Raw genomic sequence first — 19,734 nt, forward strand, 5'->3', positions numbered from 1 at the left:
TATAAATACTCTCTTTAGAGACCATTAAAGCCTATCTAAGTATAATAATTTTGTACTCCTCAAAAGGAATAACAAAATAAGTAATGCCACACACCTCCCTCATATACTCCATGATGGTAACTAACTTATCACATCACTAGATAAGAAAGTTTTGTTATAAATACTCCAAGACAGAAGGAAAAATAGATCTTCTTCCTCTTTAGCAATCTTGACCGCCTATTCACTACACTCCTTTTCATGCCTTCACAACATCCTTCCTTCTCCTCTTATTTCTTTTCAATTTTCCGTTTGTTTAAGTGAATTGACTCCTTTGTACCATCAACATCTCCTCTTTTGTCTCCATCAATCAAAATAAAAGAATATAAGCAAGCATGCCTTTTTCTTTTATTTGAATATTATGTTATGTATCCTCTGTGGATAGGTATTTCTAAGCATAAGAAAGTTCTATGAAACTCTAAAAATTTATCATCCCTTTTCAAAATTAGGATTTCTTTGAGACATGGAGTACACTGACTACAATAAAAGCAAAATTCAAAGAATGATGAAAGGGGAACAGCTCTTTTTTCATTGGTTTTCAATTTTCAAACACAGCTAGAAGAAAAGTAGTTGTTGGTAATTGGGATTGCAAGTACTTTGGAACTGGATGTTGTCTGCTTGATTTTCCTTTGTTTTTTTTATTTGAATTTTGAGTTTTGGGGGTCTTCCAGTTTCTGTCACGAAGGCAAAGACATTTTTCACTTTTACCACTAAGCAAACATACATAGATTAGAAAATCTGACACCCCATCACGTGATGTTGCTTATACTCTCTCTCTTTCTCTACGTACATGTATAGCTCTGTATCTTTCTCTCTCTTTTTCATGCGCCTTTCCTTGAGCCACGCCGTTTTGCTCCCCCCGCTGTTTGCATTGGTTTTCTTTCACTCTCTTCTACGATTCTTGCTCCTGCAGATCTGCCACCCACTGCAGGGGAAGCTCTCTTTTGCTCTTCATCCCATTATTAATACCTTCCAAGTAGGGTCTTTAATTTATGTTTATGTGGTAAATTTTATTACATCTCTTTTTATTTTCTGGGCTGGTGGTATATTGGCCTCTGTATTTTGTTTTGGACATTGTGGTTTTTCCCTTTTTCCAAAAAATAAAAATAAAAATAACAAGCCTTATTACGTTGTTTTAGGTACAAATAGTTCACCATTGTTCTTGTCTGACCTTAAAATTTATTCTTTTGTTAATTTATGATTCGTTCTTTCATCCGTTCTTTCTTTTCTTCTCCTTTTTAGGAAAAGGGGTGCATTAAATTTGCTATCTTTGTATGGTGGAAGTTTTGGTTCATTATTTGGAGAACAAAGATAAGATAGTTTTAGGTTTGTTCACTGTTCTTCTAATCTAAACTTGTCCTTTGCGCATGCACAGAAATGGGGATCATCTCTAGGAAAATCTTCCCAGCTTGTGAAAGCATGTGTGTGTGCTGTCCTGCTTTGAGGTCAAGATCTCGACAACCTGTTAAGCGTTACAAGAAATTATTGTCTGAAATATTCCCCAAGTCTCCTGTGAGTATCCACTCTTTTCTTTTTCTTCTTTTTGGATTATACATTTTGGTAATGGTGGTCTTGGTGAAACTACAGAGGAAGTCTTTGTACATATTTGGGTTTTTGGTGATGGCTATTTAAGTTAGCTTGATTCTGAGTACTTTAATTTTTAATGTGGGCGTATCAATAAGGAATATTTGATCCTGCAATATGCCAATAATGTCTGCTAGAGTTTTTCTTTTTGAATCGGCGCTAGGTTGTTGCTGTGATTGTGGCTATTCAGTTGGTTACTCGGACTCACATGTGAGTGTCGGATACAAGTATGTGTCCTGTAAGGATATGTTCAATTTTGACATAAGTTTTTCATGTATTTGGAGATTCATATCCTACACTCATATTCATGCAAAATGAAGAGTTGAGCTACATAGCTGCCTAGAGTTCTCGGCTTTGACTCTAATGCCATTTGAGTACTGTAATTTCACATTAATAGAATAAAAATACACTCCTCTATAGTTGGTTCCTTTATGTTGTTTTATACTTTAAGAGAAAAAAAGTTATCCTTTGGTTGGATCTTGGAAGAAACTGGAGATTAAGCAAAATTGTTAGATGCGGTTAATTATTCAGTTGGTGCATTTCTGAAGAGTCATTGTTCATTTTGCATTGCATCCACTTTTTGATAAGCTAGGATTCTAAACTTAATGCCTTGCAATGCATTGTAGGGTGCTCCTCCAAATGAAAGGAAAATTACGAAGTTATGTGAATATGCTGCGAGAAATCCTTTCCGAATTCCAAAGGTAGAAATTACTATCTTTCTTATTTGTTTGCCGGTAATAGGTAAACAGACTCAGATATTGTGGATTTTTCTGCTTTTAATAGATTGCCAAGTACCTTGAAGAAAGATGCTACAAAGAGCTGCGCTATAAGCACGTCAAATTCATCAATATTGTTACAGAGGCTTACAACAAGTTGCTTTGCATGTGCAAGGAACAGATGTAAGTAACTTACTGTTTTTTATGTTATGCTCATTATGTTTTCATGTGTTATGTGGGGGGTTATTAACAATAATGCCTTTTCTTGTATAATAAATCTTTCTTTTTCACCTTGTAGGGCATATTTTGCTGTTAACTTGCTGAATGTTGTTAGCGAACTGCTCGATAACTCTAAGCAAGAGGCTACACAGATCCTTGGATGCCAAACTTTGACAAAATTTATCTATAGTCAGGTCATCGGTTACTTTCCTCTGGAAACAAAAAATATAAATATGTTTGCATCTTCATGAATATGTAAACTTTTGAGATCTATTTTAATGATTATGCCTTACATCTTGATGGATGTAGAAAACATTCTTAAGGATGCTATAAAGTGTGGCAATGTGAATGACATGAGAGACTTTCTCATGCCACTGATGTCAGAATATTAATAATTCTATCAGGCTATAGGTATCTTATTTTTATGAAAAGATTAACTAGACTCTACTGAGATAGGATACAAATAAAGCATATACTTTCTTGTGTTTGCATAGATGAGAATCTTGCACATTACTACATGTAAAAGTAAAGGATGGCGTATAACCATTTCTGCTACTGATGTGAAATCGATGTACTGCTCAAAGTATTCTTTTCAAAGGGATGTGTTTGCTCATAGATAAGATGAAATTTGCTTATGATATGGAGTGGATACCATATATTGTAATCTGATTTTTCATTTTCTAATCAAATATAATTTTTCTTATATCTTTATTTTTGGACTCATACTTTGATCTACTGTATAAAACAGGCAGATGGAACCTACACGCATAACATTGAAAAATTTGTTCATAAAGTGTGTAAATTGGCACATGAGGATGGGGAAGAACATCTAAGGAGTTGCTTAAGGGCATAAAGCTTGCAGTGCCTTTCTGCCATGGTAATTTAAAAAGTTTATTTTCTTCTCCACATCAAATTTTCAAAGATAATATCATAAACTTCAAGCTTTTTCCATCATTGTTGAATCACTTGGAGTATGCTTTCTTGTTGACTTTTATTTTATCAAATTCTTTTTTTTTTCTGGATGGAATGTAGTTTACCTATTAGGTCTGTTTTTTTTTTCCTTGGTAGGTCTGGTTCATGGCACAATATCCATATATTTTTTCTGCTCTTGATGAGGTTAGTTGGTTTTGTAGTTATTTTCTTGTAATTCCTTCATCCCCCTCTTTTTCTTCTCTCATTCTGTAGCATTTCATTACTGGTTGCCAGGGGTTAACCGTCTCTCATTCTGTAGCATTTTTATAACTTCTGGTGTATCTGATTTCCAGATTGTACATGCTACTTTAGATAACTATGAGCTAGACACACATGCTGAAGATGATGATGACAGAGGAGAGCCCCATCGTAACTGGGTGGATGAAGTGGTTCGATGTGAGGGTAGAGGTGCAACTGTTGCCTGTGATGCCAGCCCTAGCAACATGATTATCAGGCCTCAACCTGAGAAAAAGGATCCCTCTCTTCTGACAAGGTAGTCTTATTAATGCTGTATTCGAGAACTTTTGTATTATAAAACAAACTATTTTATGAAGCATTCAGATGATAGCATAGTTTCTACTTGTCTAGCTTGTCCCCTCAAAACTATTTCGTGAATATAGCTATATATTGTTTGGTTACAGGGAAGAGATTGAGACACCTAAAGTTTGGGCTCAAATTTGTATTCAAAGAATGGTTGAGCTGGCAAAGGAGAGTACAACATTGCGCCTAGTAGTGGATCCAATGTTTGTGTACTTCGACTCTAGACAGCATTGGGTTTCTCAACAGGGGTTGGCAATGGTGGTTTTGTCTGATATGTCCTACTGGGAGGCTTCAGGTAGATTTGTTACCATATTTATCTTATTGAAGCTACCAAATATGATCAGAATTGGAAACTTTTATGATTTTGCTTGCTGACTTTTGATTTCAGGGAACCGACAACTTGTTTTAGCTGCTGTTGTACGTCATCTAGACCACAAAAATGTCGCACATGATCCTCAACTAAAATCTTATATCATACAAGTTGCAGCTGCTTTAGCTAGGCAAATTAGATCTAGAAGGATGCTGGCTGAAATTGGTTTTGTCAGTGACCTATGCAGGCATTTAAGGAAAAGTTTCCAAGCCACGCTGGAATCAGTAGGAGAGCAGGACACTAACTTAAACATCTTGCTTCAAATTCCATTGAAGATTGCTTGTTGGAAATAGCAAAAGGGGTAACTTCAAATTTATTTTTTGATACATCCTGGTGCGTTTTAATTTAATACAAAGCTTTTAGTTTGCTTGACTTTTCATTGGCTTGTTTCTAGATTGATGATGTAAGATCCCTGTTCAATATGATGGCAATATCACTCGAGAAGTTGCCTTCTTCTGGATCTGTTGCTCGTGCAACGGTTGGATCAGTGATGGTCCTTGCTCATATGATTTCGTTAGCATTAGTCACCTCTCGCTCACAACAGGTAAGGTCCATCTTATGTGCTGTTGGTGCCCCTTTATTGTTGAGGTTCATGTATCCTTTGCCTCCTTGCTGTCCTTCTAGGTTTGCAAATTCTTGACACTCCTGTTATATGTATGGTTAATTGAAAATCTAGACTTTAAAGTGTATTAAAATTACTTTAGACAGTGATTGCAATTGTTCTTAGAGCTCATTGAGCCACTTGCTAAACATTCTCGCAGGTGTTTCCGGAAGCACTTCATGTCCAACTGATGAAAGCAATGTTACATCCCAATCTAGAGGTCCGTGCGGGGGCACACCAGATATTTTCAGCTCTTCTTATTCCAAGTTCTTTCCGACCTCGACATGAAGTTGCATCTCTTTGTTCTGGTAATGTCTACGAACCAAGAAGGTGGCGTTCCAACAATTTTTCTGCATTTGCATCCATATCAGTGCTGCTTGAAAAGCTTCGAAGAGAAAAGGATGGCATCAAAAGGGAAAAGAATGGTTTTAACATTCATGATGATTTAAAAGGAAAGGCCAATATGGAAGATGGCCGGAATCAAGGGCATGTCCATAGAAGTTCCCCTAATATCTACAATATAACCTCTATTATTGACAGAGCAGCCGGGCCAAACATGATTGAGGCAATAGTCATATTCTTCTTTTCAGATTAGGTTATTTGTATGATTATCTAGTTTGAGCTTTGGTCTTTGATAGCATAACACTTCTTGGCTATTAATTTTCTCATAGGAACCTTATATCATGAAGCTAACAGAGGATCAGATAATGCAGTTGTTGTCTGCCTTCTGGATACAGGCCACTCTTCCTGATAATTTGCCTTCAAACATAGAAGCTATATCTCACTCTTTTGTGTTGACACTAATTTCTTTACGCTTGAAGGTAAACTGAATGCTACATGCTATAAACCTTGAATAAATTTCAACTTTATTTTCTGACTTTATTTTTCAGTTGTTTCTAGTGACGATGCTAGGTTAGAGTTGAATGAGGAATCAATTAAATGGTTACTCGGAAGTTTGGTTTTAAACCATCATTACAGTTGATAGTAAAAAGTAGATCCAAGTGCACCTGTATATATGTATCAGGTTGAGTGACAGATGGTTTCTTTTAATATAATAAATAATAGGGCACTTGAGAATGCTTAGACAATCATGAAATGGTCTTCCTAAGGGCAACTTTTTACCAAGGAAAAGTCACATGATGAATGGATGCTAAATAAGCTAATACGTACGGATGTTTTTTTTTCTTTGTCTGACTGCTAACAGCTTCTTAAATGGTAATGTCACAGAATGTTAATGATAACCTTGTGGTCCGCTTCTTCCAGCTTCCCTTATCTTTAAAGAATACCTCCTTGGACCTTAGCAATGGTATGGGCTGTTAATACAGGTTTTCACTTTTTCAGTTATGATATTCAATTTTTAACAGTCTCCTTCTTTATTGTTTTTGTGGCTGTGGTGTCAGGGATGTTGACTCCAGTACTCCAAAGGTCAATTCTTATGCTATCAATGAGCATGCTCATGTTTGCGGCTAAGATATATCAAATTCCCAATCTAAACGATCTCATCAAGTCCATAGTTCCATTTGATGTAAGTTGCTTCATCCTTTACTTGTCTCATCATTGGAGCTTTTTGCCATTATGAAATGGGATAAAGTTGGCAGCTTTTGTGATTTCAAACCCGTATCAGTATACTACAAATCCCACTCATTTACCTCCATTCTTATTTATTTTCAGGCTGATCCTTATCTAGGCATCAGTGAAGACATTCAAGTCTTTGTGAGGCCTGAGGCAGATGTAAGAGGTTATGGATCTGTTACAGAGAGCCAACATGCTTCTTCTTTGCTTTTTGAGTTGCCGGATAAAATATATAAATACGAGAATGCCATGATGGATGTTTTGGTCCAGAATTTATCTGCCATTACTGAGGTAGGACATACTATTACCAAGTACCCTCTCTCTGTCTCTTTGAAGCTTTCTAACTCTATTCGTTTGTGCTTGTTAAGCTGGGGATGGATGATCTCAGAAAACAACTGCTTGAACCATTCACTCCTGATGATGCATTCACATTTGGTCCGCAATCTATATTTGATTTGGATCACCATCAAATGATTACCTATTCCAAAGAATCACTTTCCTTTGATGAGGTATGCCACTAAGATTAACATTTATTCTTACTAAATCAACAACTTATAATCTTTGAAGCTTCCTTGTACATTTTACATTTCGTGTATTTCTAAAAGTTTTGAATGTTGATATACTCAAGGATTAGCTTAAACTTGTGAAACACCATTGTATTTTGCATGCCCCTGTGCAATCAGCTACATTTTCCGTCAGCTAGCGTTTCTTTTTAAAATCCTAATTAGTAATCAGTTTTTCAAATCTACCTGGTCATTGCTTATGTGCCTGGATGTTCAAACAAACTCATTACTTGAGGAAGATGCAAGAAGTGAAGCATCTGTTCTTCACCATTCCCGCTTCAATCCCAAAGTGTCTGCATCCCCTGCCATCTCTCATGTAATTAGCATTGGACAGCTCATGGAATCGGTAACCTCTTGTAAACCTTTTCTACCAATCGAAAACCTCCATTTCTCTGTATTGTCATGCCTTAGATTTTCATATTCGCACAAAATTTTCACTCGTTTTTAGGCTCTTGAGGTGGCTGGTCAAGTTGCGGCAACATCTGTCTCAACATCGCCTCTCCCGTATGATACCATGGCTAGCCAATGTGAAGCATTTGGGACAGGTATGAGGAAGAAGCTCTCCAATTGGTTGGCCGATGAAAATCATCAAAATGGAGCAGCTGATAAATTGTTACCAACAGTTATGGCTGATAGACGCACGATGCTCAGCAAGGTAAATAATGAATCCCTTAAGATTTTTGTGACTACATTCTTTCTCTTTCTTTCTGATGAAGCTGCAAAGACTCGGTAGTATATGTATTGAAAGAACAGATTACTAGAACCTAATTATGATACGTATGTCTGAACTCGATCATGATCTACATTCTTTTCTGACTTGTTGATCTTTATGCAGATAAGCGGTGAAGGTGTTTTTAGTGGGGCTGTCTCATGGGTTGACCCATGTTTGGCTATGAGGTTGCCGCCTGCTAGTCCTTTTGACAACTTCCTTAAAGTAGCAAGGTATTAAAGAGGGCTCACATTAGCATCTTAGGTGTTCAAGTTGTAGGTAGTGAGCTGAAAGTGTGTTGTAGATTGAAATGAACTGATAATTTGAGACTTGAAGGCTTACATGCCCATCTAATCCTTCTAAGAAACTTTTTCTAAAAAAGAAGCCTTGTTCAAATTAATTCTCGTTTTGTTTATACTCATAATCCTAATTAAATGTTATTGCTTTCCCAAATGCATTTGGATTATTGAGTAAATTGTTTGGTTTGTAATTCTTTTCCTTTTCGGTCGAAAAAGTTAATTCATGAGATCAATACAAAAGGAGATCATGGAATCTCAAGGAGGACAAGAATAAAGCAGAAAATTAGGAAGGACGAATCAATCAACAAAATAGAAAAACAAAATTAAAAAATACATGAGCTCAAGATCTTGTAGGTTGCTTGCAATTGGTAGTCGAAGCTGCCTATCATTAAGAAAAAGAACATTCAAACATTCTTGCTTGATGCCAAACCTTGTACGGTCACTATTAAGTTCTTTCTGGTGCTTTGACGTAAGAACTGTTTTTCTTCACCTTGAGATAAACTGGAAGTGACATTAACATCAAAAGGCTCAAACAAAACGGACAACATCAAACATTTTCAGAGGCTCGGACTTCTCAGATAGCATTAAGGTGATTCAAGTTCGGTACCCATTGCAATGCACACATTTATTTTCATAGGAAAAATGTCCCATATGTGTATATACCATGGAATAACATATTACTTTTTAGGCCAACATGAATATTAGGCCTTATTTTTTTTATGAAGGTAACAACAATAATAAGAGAATTTCCCTTGTTTCATATTTGTTAAAGAGGGTTTTTTTTTTGAGAGTTAGAAGAATCAACCCGAAATTCCAGCAATTTAGGTGAGTATTAGCTTAGTTTTTATAAAATCTTTATGTTTTGGGTTATTTTTTTCATAAAACCCATGTATTTGGATGAACATTTTTTATAACTATTCAATTCCCTTGACTTTCCGGGGACATTATTGGCACCAAATGAAGTCTCTTCAAGACTTTCAAATGGTATGTATGGCAACAAATTTGGTTCAGTAGATTAGGAGAAAACAATTTTTCTAGTTATTCATGGACGTTTTTTAACATATTTGAGCAGCCAAGTTAAAGCCTCTGTAAATCCATATTGTGGTGTTCATTTTTGTCGAACTTTAGATGAATCTTGAATTATGAAATATATTCTTTCTATTGGTATAAGCTTCTAGTCCAGATGAGTTCAATGGAGAACCAAGCATCCTAAGGTGCCTACCTAAAACTACAAACCCTTGGAATGGATAAATACAAATCTTACTTACAATCAAAAAGCATAAAAATTCAAGTTTAAAACATGTCACAAAATGACTCGAATACATGTAAATCAATGCAGGTGAAAATCGAGCTCAAATGGCCCTAATATGAAGTTTTTTTTTGGGGGGGGGGTGGGGTCAAATTTGTCAAATGAGAAGTCAAGATTCAATGTGTGGGCCAAAGTATCAATATAGGGCATGATGTCTCGAGATTGGTAACCCAAGGAACCAAATTTTAGCTATTGACTTGTATGTCTTAAGACAATACAACCATGTCTCAACCAGAAACATATATTTCATACAATTTTGTCAACATGTGTAACACTCTATACCCAGCCCGATCGCCGAGCCCGAGTAACAAGACACTACTGTAACACCCTTAACCCGTATCCGTTGTTGGAACAGGATTTCGGAGCATTACCGAAACTTTTAGAACATTTTACAAATAATTTATGTAAATTACTATTCATTAATCGAGATTATTTAAAACGTCCCTTAATTGGACCCTTGAGGCCCAATATGAACATTAGAATTGAATCAGGACTTAATTGTGAACTCAAAGAATTTTTTGCGAAATTTACAAAAAATTTCCAAGTTACAGGGCTCACACACCCGTGTGGTCCAAGGGACGCGCTCATGTGACCCTAGGACACGCCCGTGCTATAGGCCGTGTTCGATCCCATGTAACTCTCTGACTTGTGCACATGGCCATGCCACATGCCCGTGTGCTAGGCCGTGTGGTTAATTAATTCAATTTGAAATTACGTTTATGTTTCACACGGCCAAGACACACGCCCGTGTTCTAGGCCGTGTAGCACACACGGCTGAGACACACGCCTGTGTCTCTACCGGTGTGCTCAATTCTGAGCATTCTATTTCTCAAAATTAAGGTGCAGGGGACACACGACCTAACCACAAGCCCATGTACTAGGCCGTGTGTCACACACGGTCTAGACACATGCCCGTGTGTCTGCCCTTGTGGACAAAATAAAGTCATTTCTAGCTTTCATTTCTCACCCAAAATCACACCAATGCCCTACACTTAAACTCACAACCAAATACCAACCATTTCAAGCATTCAAATTAAGCAAACTCTATCATTCTACAAGGCATATCATTATATGCATGTGTTTATAAACTTACTTTGGTTTAACTTAGGCATTAACATAATTTGATCACATATACTTAACATCACACATGTGTATATATCATAATAACCTACTTAATCATACCAAAATAAACCATTACTAGCCATTCCAATGGCTGCTAGGTTACAAAACATCATTTTCAAGCCACTATTGGCCAAGTTGTCCTATACATGTCATTATACTAAAATGATTCTACTATAAATACCCAAAATAGCTAGTAGATAGTGTGACGATGCTCTAATGATCTTCAATCTTCACGAGCTTCCGAGCACTGTAAAACAGGGGAAAATAAAGCGGAGTAAGCATTACATGCTTAGTAAGTTCATATAATGGAAATTAAACTTACCAATCTTGTTTATTAAATCTAAGCATACAATATCATGTTTTCCATCCATTTGGAATAATTGCCTAAACACATGCATTCAATCAAACATGTTAGTCACAAAATCTTCATATACATCAAGTAAGGATAGATGAGCTCATCTTGCAATATTCTTTCAAGACATTATAATTTCATCTCATAATACTCATACCATGTTAAGAGTTGTGTCCATTGAATCATTGAAATCCCGATGGATGTTCAAGTGGTACACTTGAGGTGTACGATTCAATAACCCGTTAATTCTTTTTCAAGAGTACCCATTAGGGCACTTAATCAAGGAACACACTCTCAAGCCACATGGCGTATAATAGGATTACCAGTTCAGGCTAAATCCTTTATATAACGTATGCTTAGAAGAGCTCAATTAGGATTACTAGTCTAGGCTAAATCCTAAATGTAACATATACTCGAGAGATATCGTATCAGGATTACCTGTCCGGGCTAAATGTTTCCTATAATTAGGTCAATAGGTTTAATCGTTCGAGCTAATTCCCGTTAGCAACAAATGTAGGACCTTATTCATTTCGGGAAAGCACATATGTTCATCGGAGTTCAATATTCAATCGGGACATAACCCTTTTTCACCATTTTCAATCATGTATTAGTTTCTCATATTGTAACATCTAGGTAAATCACATAAATGATAATCACATTTCATACAATCACAACATTTTATTTAACATAATTACTTGCTCGATTAAGATACATGAACTTACTTCAACACTTGTTCACGAACTTACTTAGACACTTATTCGCGTAAGTAATCTACTAATCTGAAACCTTTTCTTTTCCTTGATCTAACCTAGAATGTGAGTTGTCTGGATCTATATAAATAGATTTAATCATTAATTTCTCATATTTCATACTCATTTGGACTCAATTTACGTCCTAGGAAAAAAATACCATTTTGCCCCTAACTTTCCCTAGGCTCGGAAAATGAAACTTGTACAATTTACTCCCTATTCCAAGCCTAACCAAAATCCAATTACAAAATTTACAGTACATGTATTCATAAAAATTCAGAATTTCAGAATTTTACATTTTAGTCCCTATGTAATAGCCTGATTTTGGGCCTAGTCAGAACAGAGGTTTTGGAACCACTATTCTGGGGCCAGGAAAATTATTTCTAATTTTATTTTATATGTTATAGCATGGTTATATGAGTGCATGAGAATTTTGGTGAAATAATTTTAGCGATTCCATGCTTAATTGCGAAAAGGACTAAATCGCATAAAGGGCAAAAGTTTTGTTTTGCTAGCTGAATATGTTAAATAGCTAGAGAACCAAAATTTGGGGTGTTTAAAGTGAAAATATACCCTAAAAAAAGGTGCTTGGCCGGCCATAGAGAGAAAGAAAGTAGAAAAGTCAAAATTTGGTGTGATTGGTGACTTAATTTTGACTAGAAATAGAATAAAATAAAACAAAACAAAAGGTATCATCTTTTTATCTTTCTTCTTCCCCATCAAAAATGGCAGCAAACAAGGGGGTTTTAAGAGCTTAAGCTTTCAGCCACTTAGTTCTCCTGCAAGTACGTGATTTTGATGATTTTTCTTAATGATTTTTTACATTTTTGGGACCCTTGTAGCATGAGCTAGCTAATGGGAGGACTATTTTACAAAATGGTTGAAATTATAGGGTTTTTATATGAGAGCATTTATGTTGTTTGCTGAATTTTTATGGAAGAAAATGAGTCTTGGTTGTGTAATAAACAACTTTTTTGAAAGAAGTTTGCATGAAAACACCTAAAAAAGGCTATTTTGTAAAGTTGTAAAATAAGTTCTAAATGTGTGAAATAATGGAAATAATGAGTTGCTATAGTTATAAAAAGTATTCGGATAGGCTTGGTAAAGGAGAAAATTCGTTAAAAATTGATTTACGAGCCTAAGGGAAAAATCATAATTTTTGTAAAGTCTAAGGCAAAACGATCATTTTTCCAAATTGTGTATTATAGAATGTTTTAATTGATGTAATGATTAAATGAGTAAATTTCATCATGTTAGATCATAAAAATCGAGATTTGGGCTTAAATCGGAAAGTACAAGGTTATAGACTAAAATGGAGTAATTAGCCAAAATTGTATTCGAGGTAAGTCCGTGTGACTAAATAAGCATGTTATCCATATTATTGTTAATATACTTGAAATCTATTTTGTTATAATTGTATTGAATTATATGTTGATGGAGTTATGTACGAGAAAGTGATGCCAAAAGTTAATAACACTCATGTGATGATAGAATACATTATAAATTTGATGAAGTATGATATTCCATTGAAACGAGTAAGTTATACGTAAGCAATGCAAATATAATGTTACCATGTATTGTATGATTAGTATGGTCTAAATTGTTGACTTGCGTTGTGAATGTAAAATTTGGGAATTTACGTAGCAATAACTCCTGGTTGAACCTTAGGAATAGATTGTGATATTCGTGCCATGACATTGGGTGATATGTGTGCTAGTGTAAGACATGTCTGGGACATGCATCATCCACATTATGAGAGCCAGTGTAAGACATGTCTAGGACATGCATCGTCATTGAGACGAGAGCTAGTGTAAGACATGTCTGGGACATGCATCGGCCTCGAGATATACATGCTAGTGTAAGACCTGTCTGGGACATGGTGTCAGCTTGTTGTGTGTCAGTGTAGAACTTGTTTGGGACATGGCATCGACACCAATAGATGAGAGCCAATGTAAGACCTGTTTGGGACACGGCATCAGCCTCGATATATGAAAGTTAGTGTAAGACTTATCTAGGATATGGCATCAACTTTAATGTGCTAGCCAGTGTAAGACCATGTCTGGGACATGGCGTCGGCATCTTATCCCATGTTTGGGGCTATTGAATATCCTATAGTATTCCAAATTATTTAATGTGAGATTTATGGTATACATCGAAATGAAAGAACTTATGACCATGTTGTGAGTGGTACAGGTACTTACATGAAATTGATGAGATCATGTTGTATGATTAATAATGAATGAATATGAGTAAGTATATGAGCATGTTGAGTAAATCAGGTATGTATGCCAAACTCATGAGAAATGATTTCGGTTTATGACGTACATTTGGTGAGGATGTAAATAGGTAAGTCATGCCTATGAGAATGGTTTTGTGATGACCTTGTGATTATAGGTCCATACTTATGATGTATAAACATGTATTTTTACTAATGTGGTGAAAATGAATTAATAAGGGTGATAAACTTAGTATCATAAATTTACACTAAAACAGTTTTGGACAGCAACAGCAGTCCAACTTTGAAAATCCACAAAAAATTGTGTAAATTGAGTAGTCTAGTTTCACATATAAGAAACATTGTAAGCAAAGGAGTTTCATACTATGAAATATTTAAGTTGTTGTGAGATAGAGTTAGAATGATTTCGAAATCCCCTATTATGATTTGAGAAAATCATTGGAAATTGTACAAAAATATTTATGGGCTATAATTTATATGCTTAGAATTATTAATGAGTCTATTTTCAAGATAAATATACAGGAACATCATCCAAGTCCCATATTATGAGATAATTAATTTTTAGTGAAGAAGGGTCGGAACTGTTAAACAGCGAAAAAAAGGTAACTTTAAGGAATAAACTATACTTATTGGCTAGACCAAAAATTCTTAAAATTTTATGGTAAGAAGATATATGAGTATAATTTCAGGGAAAATTGTCGGATCTTAATTTGGAGTTCTTTAGCTGCAAATATAAATAATTTAGTGACCATGACTCGAGAAAATAGCTTGACTAGAACATAAGTAAAAATGCAAATAGGGTTGTATTGCCTTGATAAGCAAGTTGATAAATTGCTTATTATTTTCATATGGTCTTACTAAACTATAAAGCTTACCCTCTCCTTTCCATTTATTTAGTGTTGTCAGGTTAGCTAGGGGTTAGAGATCGTCGGAGGCAGCATCATACTATCAAGCCATCACTTTTTGAGTATTGACATATGTGTATTAAGCACCTTCAAGTGAGTGGCATGTATAGGGACTTAGTTTTTATGATAGATGTTGTTATGATTAGCCAAATGTATTGGCTTAAATTGATTAATTGTATATAGCCATGAGATGTGGCTTATAATGATTGTGGCTTGTAAGCCTAGTTATTCATGATAAGTTTTAATGCTTACGAAGCGATGATGTTTTTATACTTGTGGGACATCCATGATTGGTGTTAAGACATGTGTGTATGATAAATGCTTCATGACCAATCAAAATGGTTATAGCAATGAAGTAATTGTATGGTATAGAAATAAGACGATGATAATTGAACATGAATACTTAATGTTTAAATAAGGTCACTTGACAAGGTCAATGAATATGGATTAATGTGTTTAGACTTGATATTATATGAGTATGTGAAAATTGTGAATGATAGCATGTTAAAGTTAAGAATACACCTTAGTGAAGTCTGCTAAATCATTAAAATGATGCAATGATGTATAAATTTGATGTGTGTAAAGATGTGAGGGATTAATGGTAACAGAACGCTTGGAAAATAGCCTAAGTGTTAGCCACACGGGCAAAGACACGGCCGTGTGTCTCAGCCGTGTGGATGGCACGGCCTAGCACACAGGTGTGTGGTTTGGCTGTATGGTTAAATTTTATTTGCTGACATCATAGTCAGAGAGTTACACAGCCTGAGGACACGGGCGTGTCCCTGTGCTCACACTGGCGTGTGACCCTGTTTCATGGAAAGAAAGTTTCTAAGTTTTCTCAAAACTTTCTAAGGTTCTCAGTTTAGTCCCTAACTACTTTCAATGTATGTTTAGGGCATCGAGGCTCGTGTATGGGACATTATGCATGTGTATGAAAAGTTTTGAATTAAAAAGAAATTTTATGGCCCGATTTTTGCGTGTATGTGAATGTTTAATCCCGATAATGCCTTGTACCTTGTCCCGGCGTCGGACACGGGTAAGGGGTGTTACACCCTAAATCATGTTTTCATCAAAAATCACATTGTAAAAGTTGTTTACCTATCAACAACCTTTCATTTTCTACCATAAATTTCTAATTTTCAGCATATTCACCCATGAACCAAATTTCATACCTTGATAACTTTTCAAATTAATCCCCCAAATAGATAGATTAAGCTATCCCAGTTTCAAAAATATCAAAATTACTAAAAACGAGACAAGGAAACTTACCCAATTAAGCCATGAAAGTTTCTTCTCTCTCTCTCTTAGGATTTTCATGTATTTTAAGTAGAAGAAGATGAGAAAATAAGATGATATTTTCTTTTCATCTTTTAATTAATTAAATATTTTTAAAATTCTAATTTAATCCTGACCTTTTTCTAAATTTCCGTGGATGAGTCACCAAAAATCTACATACCTTTCTTTAATGGTCTAATTACCATATAAGGACCTCTAGTTTTGAATTCCATAGCTATTTAATCCTTATAGCTACTAGAATTCAACTTTCACATTTTATGCGATTTAGTCATTCTCATAATTAAACACTTAATCGATAAAATTTTAGTATCAAAATTTTCACACGACATGTTTTTCATAATACGAACCATATAATAAAATAAAAATAGAGTTTATTTTTGGATCAGATTTGTATTCCCGAAACCACTGTTCCGATTTCACTGAAAAATGGGCTGTTACCCCCCTTTAGGGATTTTCGTCCTCGAAAATCTTACCAATAAAAAGATTCGGGTATTGCTTCCTCATAGTATCCTTCTTTAACAGCTCGATTTTTGGCTTAGCAGTAATAGTGGTTTCGAGACCACCAATCTAAAGTCAGAGAATGTATTTTATTATTATTTTAGAGTTATAGCATCTTTATATTAGTGTATGAAAAATTTGGTGAAGTAATTTTAGCGTTTGTGAGCTTAATTACTAAAAAAGACTAAATCGCATAAAGTACAAAAGTCCTATTTAGAGAGCTAAAAGTGTCAAATAGTCATGGAAAATTAAATTAGAGGTCTTTATTGAGCAAATAGACCAATTTTATATTAGTGGCTGGACATGGAGCCTTAAATTAAGGGATGGTCAAATGTTAAGTGACAAAAAAAAAGATAAAATAATAATAAACCTAAAGATAGCTATCATCTTTCTCAATTCCCTCTCTTCACCACTGAAAATATCAGCCATTATAGAGTTCTTGGAGGTTCAAAATTTCAGCAACTTAAAACCTTTGCAAGTAAGTGATTTTGGGGGCTTCTTGAATATTTTTATACTTTTGAGGTCTTTGTAGCATGAGCTTTCTAACAAGGGGACTATTTTGCAAAATGGTTGAAAGTTTAGGGTTTTTCCATGATAGTAGACATGTTGATTTCTGAAATTTTATGGAAGAATATGAGTTATGGTTGTGAAATAAAAAACTTTTGTGAAGAAATTTTCATGGAAGCCCTAACTAGGGACTATTTTGCATAAGTTGAAAAATTAGATGGTAAATGTGAGAAATAATGGGAATTTTAGGTTACTATAAGAGTAAAAAGGGTTCGGATAGGCTTAAGATATGAAGAAATTCAATAAAAATAGATTTTCGGATCTAGGGGTAAAATGGTCATTTTGCAAAAGTATAGGGACAAAATGGTCATTTTGCCTAATTCTAAATTGTTGAGTACCTAGATCATTAAAGTGATTAAATTTGTGAATTTTTATCATTATAGATCAAGAATTGCAAAATTCGGGCCTAGATCGGGGAAAAGCAAAGCAAGTGGACTAAGCCGAACGAGTAGTCTACATTTTGTATACTGAGGTAAGTTGTATGTAAATAATACAACTACATTTTTATTATATGTATTTAATTTGATATAGCATAAATCACTTATTTTTGGAAATAATTATGTATGATGAATATTGAGATAGTAGAACTCCCGTTGAACCTTAGGAAATAAATCGGTTATTCATGCCATGACACTTGGGTCATTTGTGTGCTAGTGTAAGACATGTCTGGGACATGCATCGGCCATATTATGAGAGCCAGTGTAAGACCATGTCTGGGACATGACATCGGCATTGAGACGAGAGCTAGTGGAAGACATGTTTGGGACATGCATCAGCCTCGAGATGTAAGCTAGTGTAAGACATGTCTGGGACATTCATCGGCTACAAAATGTGTCAGTGTAAGACCATGTCTAGGACATGGCATCTGCACGGATATGTGAGAGTCAGTGTAAGACCATGTTTGGGACATGGCATCGGCACTATACCCTGTGTTTGAAGCTTAGTGAATATCTGATAGTATTTCAAATGGTTCAACGGTAAGAGTTACAGTTTAAGTTAAACGAGAAAAGTATAACCATGTTGTGAGTGGTACAGGTACCTATTTGAAATGTATGAGATGTGAGCTTAATATATGCTATGTGAATGGTATTGGATAGTGATGAGTAAGTTGTGCTTATACCTATTTTTGTATCATGAGTATGATGAAGATTGGTAAACTTGTCATTATATTTATTTTCGTGCAACTTACTAAGCTTTAAGCTTACCCTATTTCTTTCCATTTTCTTATAGTGCTGCCTAATTAGCTCGTGGATCAACGGACGTCGGAGGCATCAATCACACGATCAATCGAAGCACTTGGTATAGTTAGATTTATTTATTTTGATTGTGGCGTGTACAGGATTCTGACTTTAAAATTTTGTGTCATTGTTAATCGGCCAAATATGTTGGCTTATTTTAGCATTTTGATTCATTTTGTATAAGGCCACTGAAATGGCTAAAGTTGAAAGTTGTTACATGAATACAAGAGGTTATTTCATGAATGGGTAATTTGTTGGTTGTTTTAGTGAATATGAAATGTGTAAAGGCCTTAGATGTGGTTGTTGGATTGGGAGAATCATATTATGATGATCTTTAGCATGATGGATGTTGTTATTTTTTGTTTCAGGGTGGCAAAGGGCTTGGTAAATAGCCCTATGTTGTCCACACGGGCAGACAATAGGTGTGTGTCTAGGCCGTGTGTGACACACGACCAGCCCCATGGGCGTGTTGTCCGGCCATGTGTCCCCTGCACGTAAAAATTTCAAGTCAGTATGCATGGTAGTAAACACACAAGCAGAGACACGGTCGTGTATCTTATCCGTGTGAAGGACACGGTGTAGCACACGAGTGTGTGCCTTGGCCGTGTGACCCTTAAGGATTGCTGACATCAGAAACAGAATGTCAAGATTTTTAGACACGGGCTAGGACACCGGCATGTCATGGCTGTGTGAGGGACACTGGCTATGGACACGGGCATGTGTCAGGCCTTGTGAAAACTCCTATAGGTTCAAATTTAGAATTTAATTTGCACAGGCGTAGGACACAGTCGTGTCCCTAGAGGCTTAGGCCGTGTGTGTCACACGGGCCATCAGCATAGCCGTGTTATAATGAATATACGGGCGTGTTACCCTTCCACATGGGCGTGTGCCCTATTTCAAGATTCATTTTTATTAAGTCGGTTTAAGGACCCGAGATGATTTCGAATGGTTTCCAATAAGAGTTTGAGGCCTCGTAGGCCCACATTAAGGAGTTTAAACAAGGTTAGAAAAAGTTTTAAATTTGATCAAGTCTTGGTGACTCAGAAATGATTGTATGCATGTGGTTAAGTATGGTAATGCCTCGTGCCCGGTCCCGACTTCGAACTCGGGTAAGAGGTGTTACACCTCCGGTTCCCAGGTAGCCTCTTCTATATCGTGTCATTGCTAAAGAACTTTTACTAAAGCTACCTTTTTATTTATTAACTCTTTTATTTCCCGAGCTAAAATTTTGATTGGTTCTTCACTATATGTCATATCAGGCTGAATCTCTACCTCTATCAG

The 19,734-nt window shown here is 35.7% G+C and overlaps 1 pseudogene; it reads left to right on the top strand.

Moving 5' to 3' along the window:
* Nucleotides 1-593: 593 nt before the first annotated feature.
* On the top strand, nucleotides 594-8,335 carry LOC107893623 (protein SEMI-ROLLED LEAF 2-like; annotated as a pseudogene).
* The last annotated feature ends 11,399 nt before the right edge of the window (nucleotides 8,336-19,734 follow it).

Source organism: Gossypium hirsutum, chromosome A13 (assembly GCF_007990345.1).
Source record: "Gossypium hirsutum isolate 1008001.06 chromosome A13, Gossypium_hirsutum_v2.1, whole genome shotgun sequence".
Taxonomy (NCBI): domain Eukaryota; kingdom Viridiplantae; phylum Streptophyta; class Magnoliopsida; order Malvales; family Malvaceae; genus Gossypium; species Gossypium hirsutum.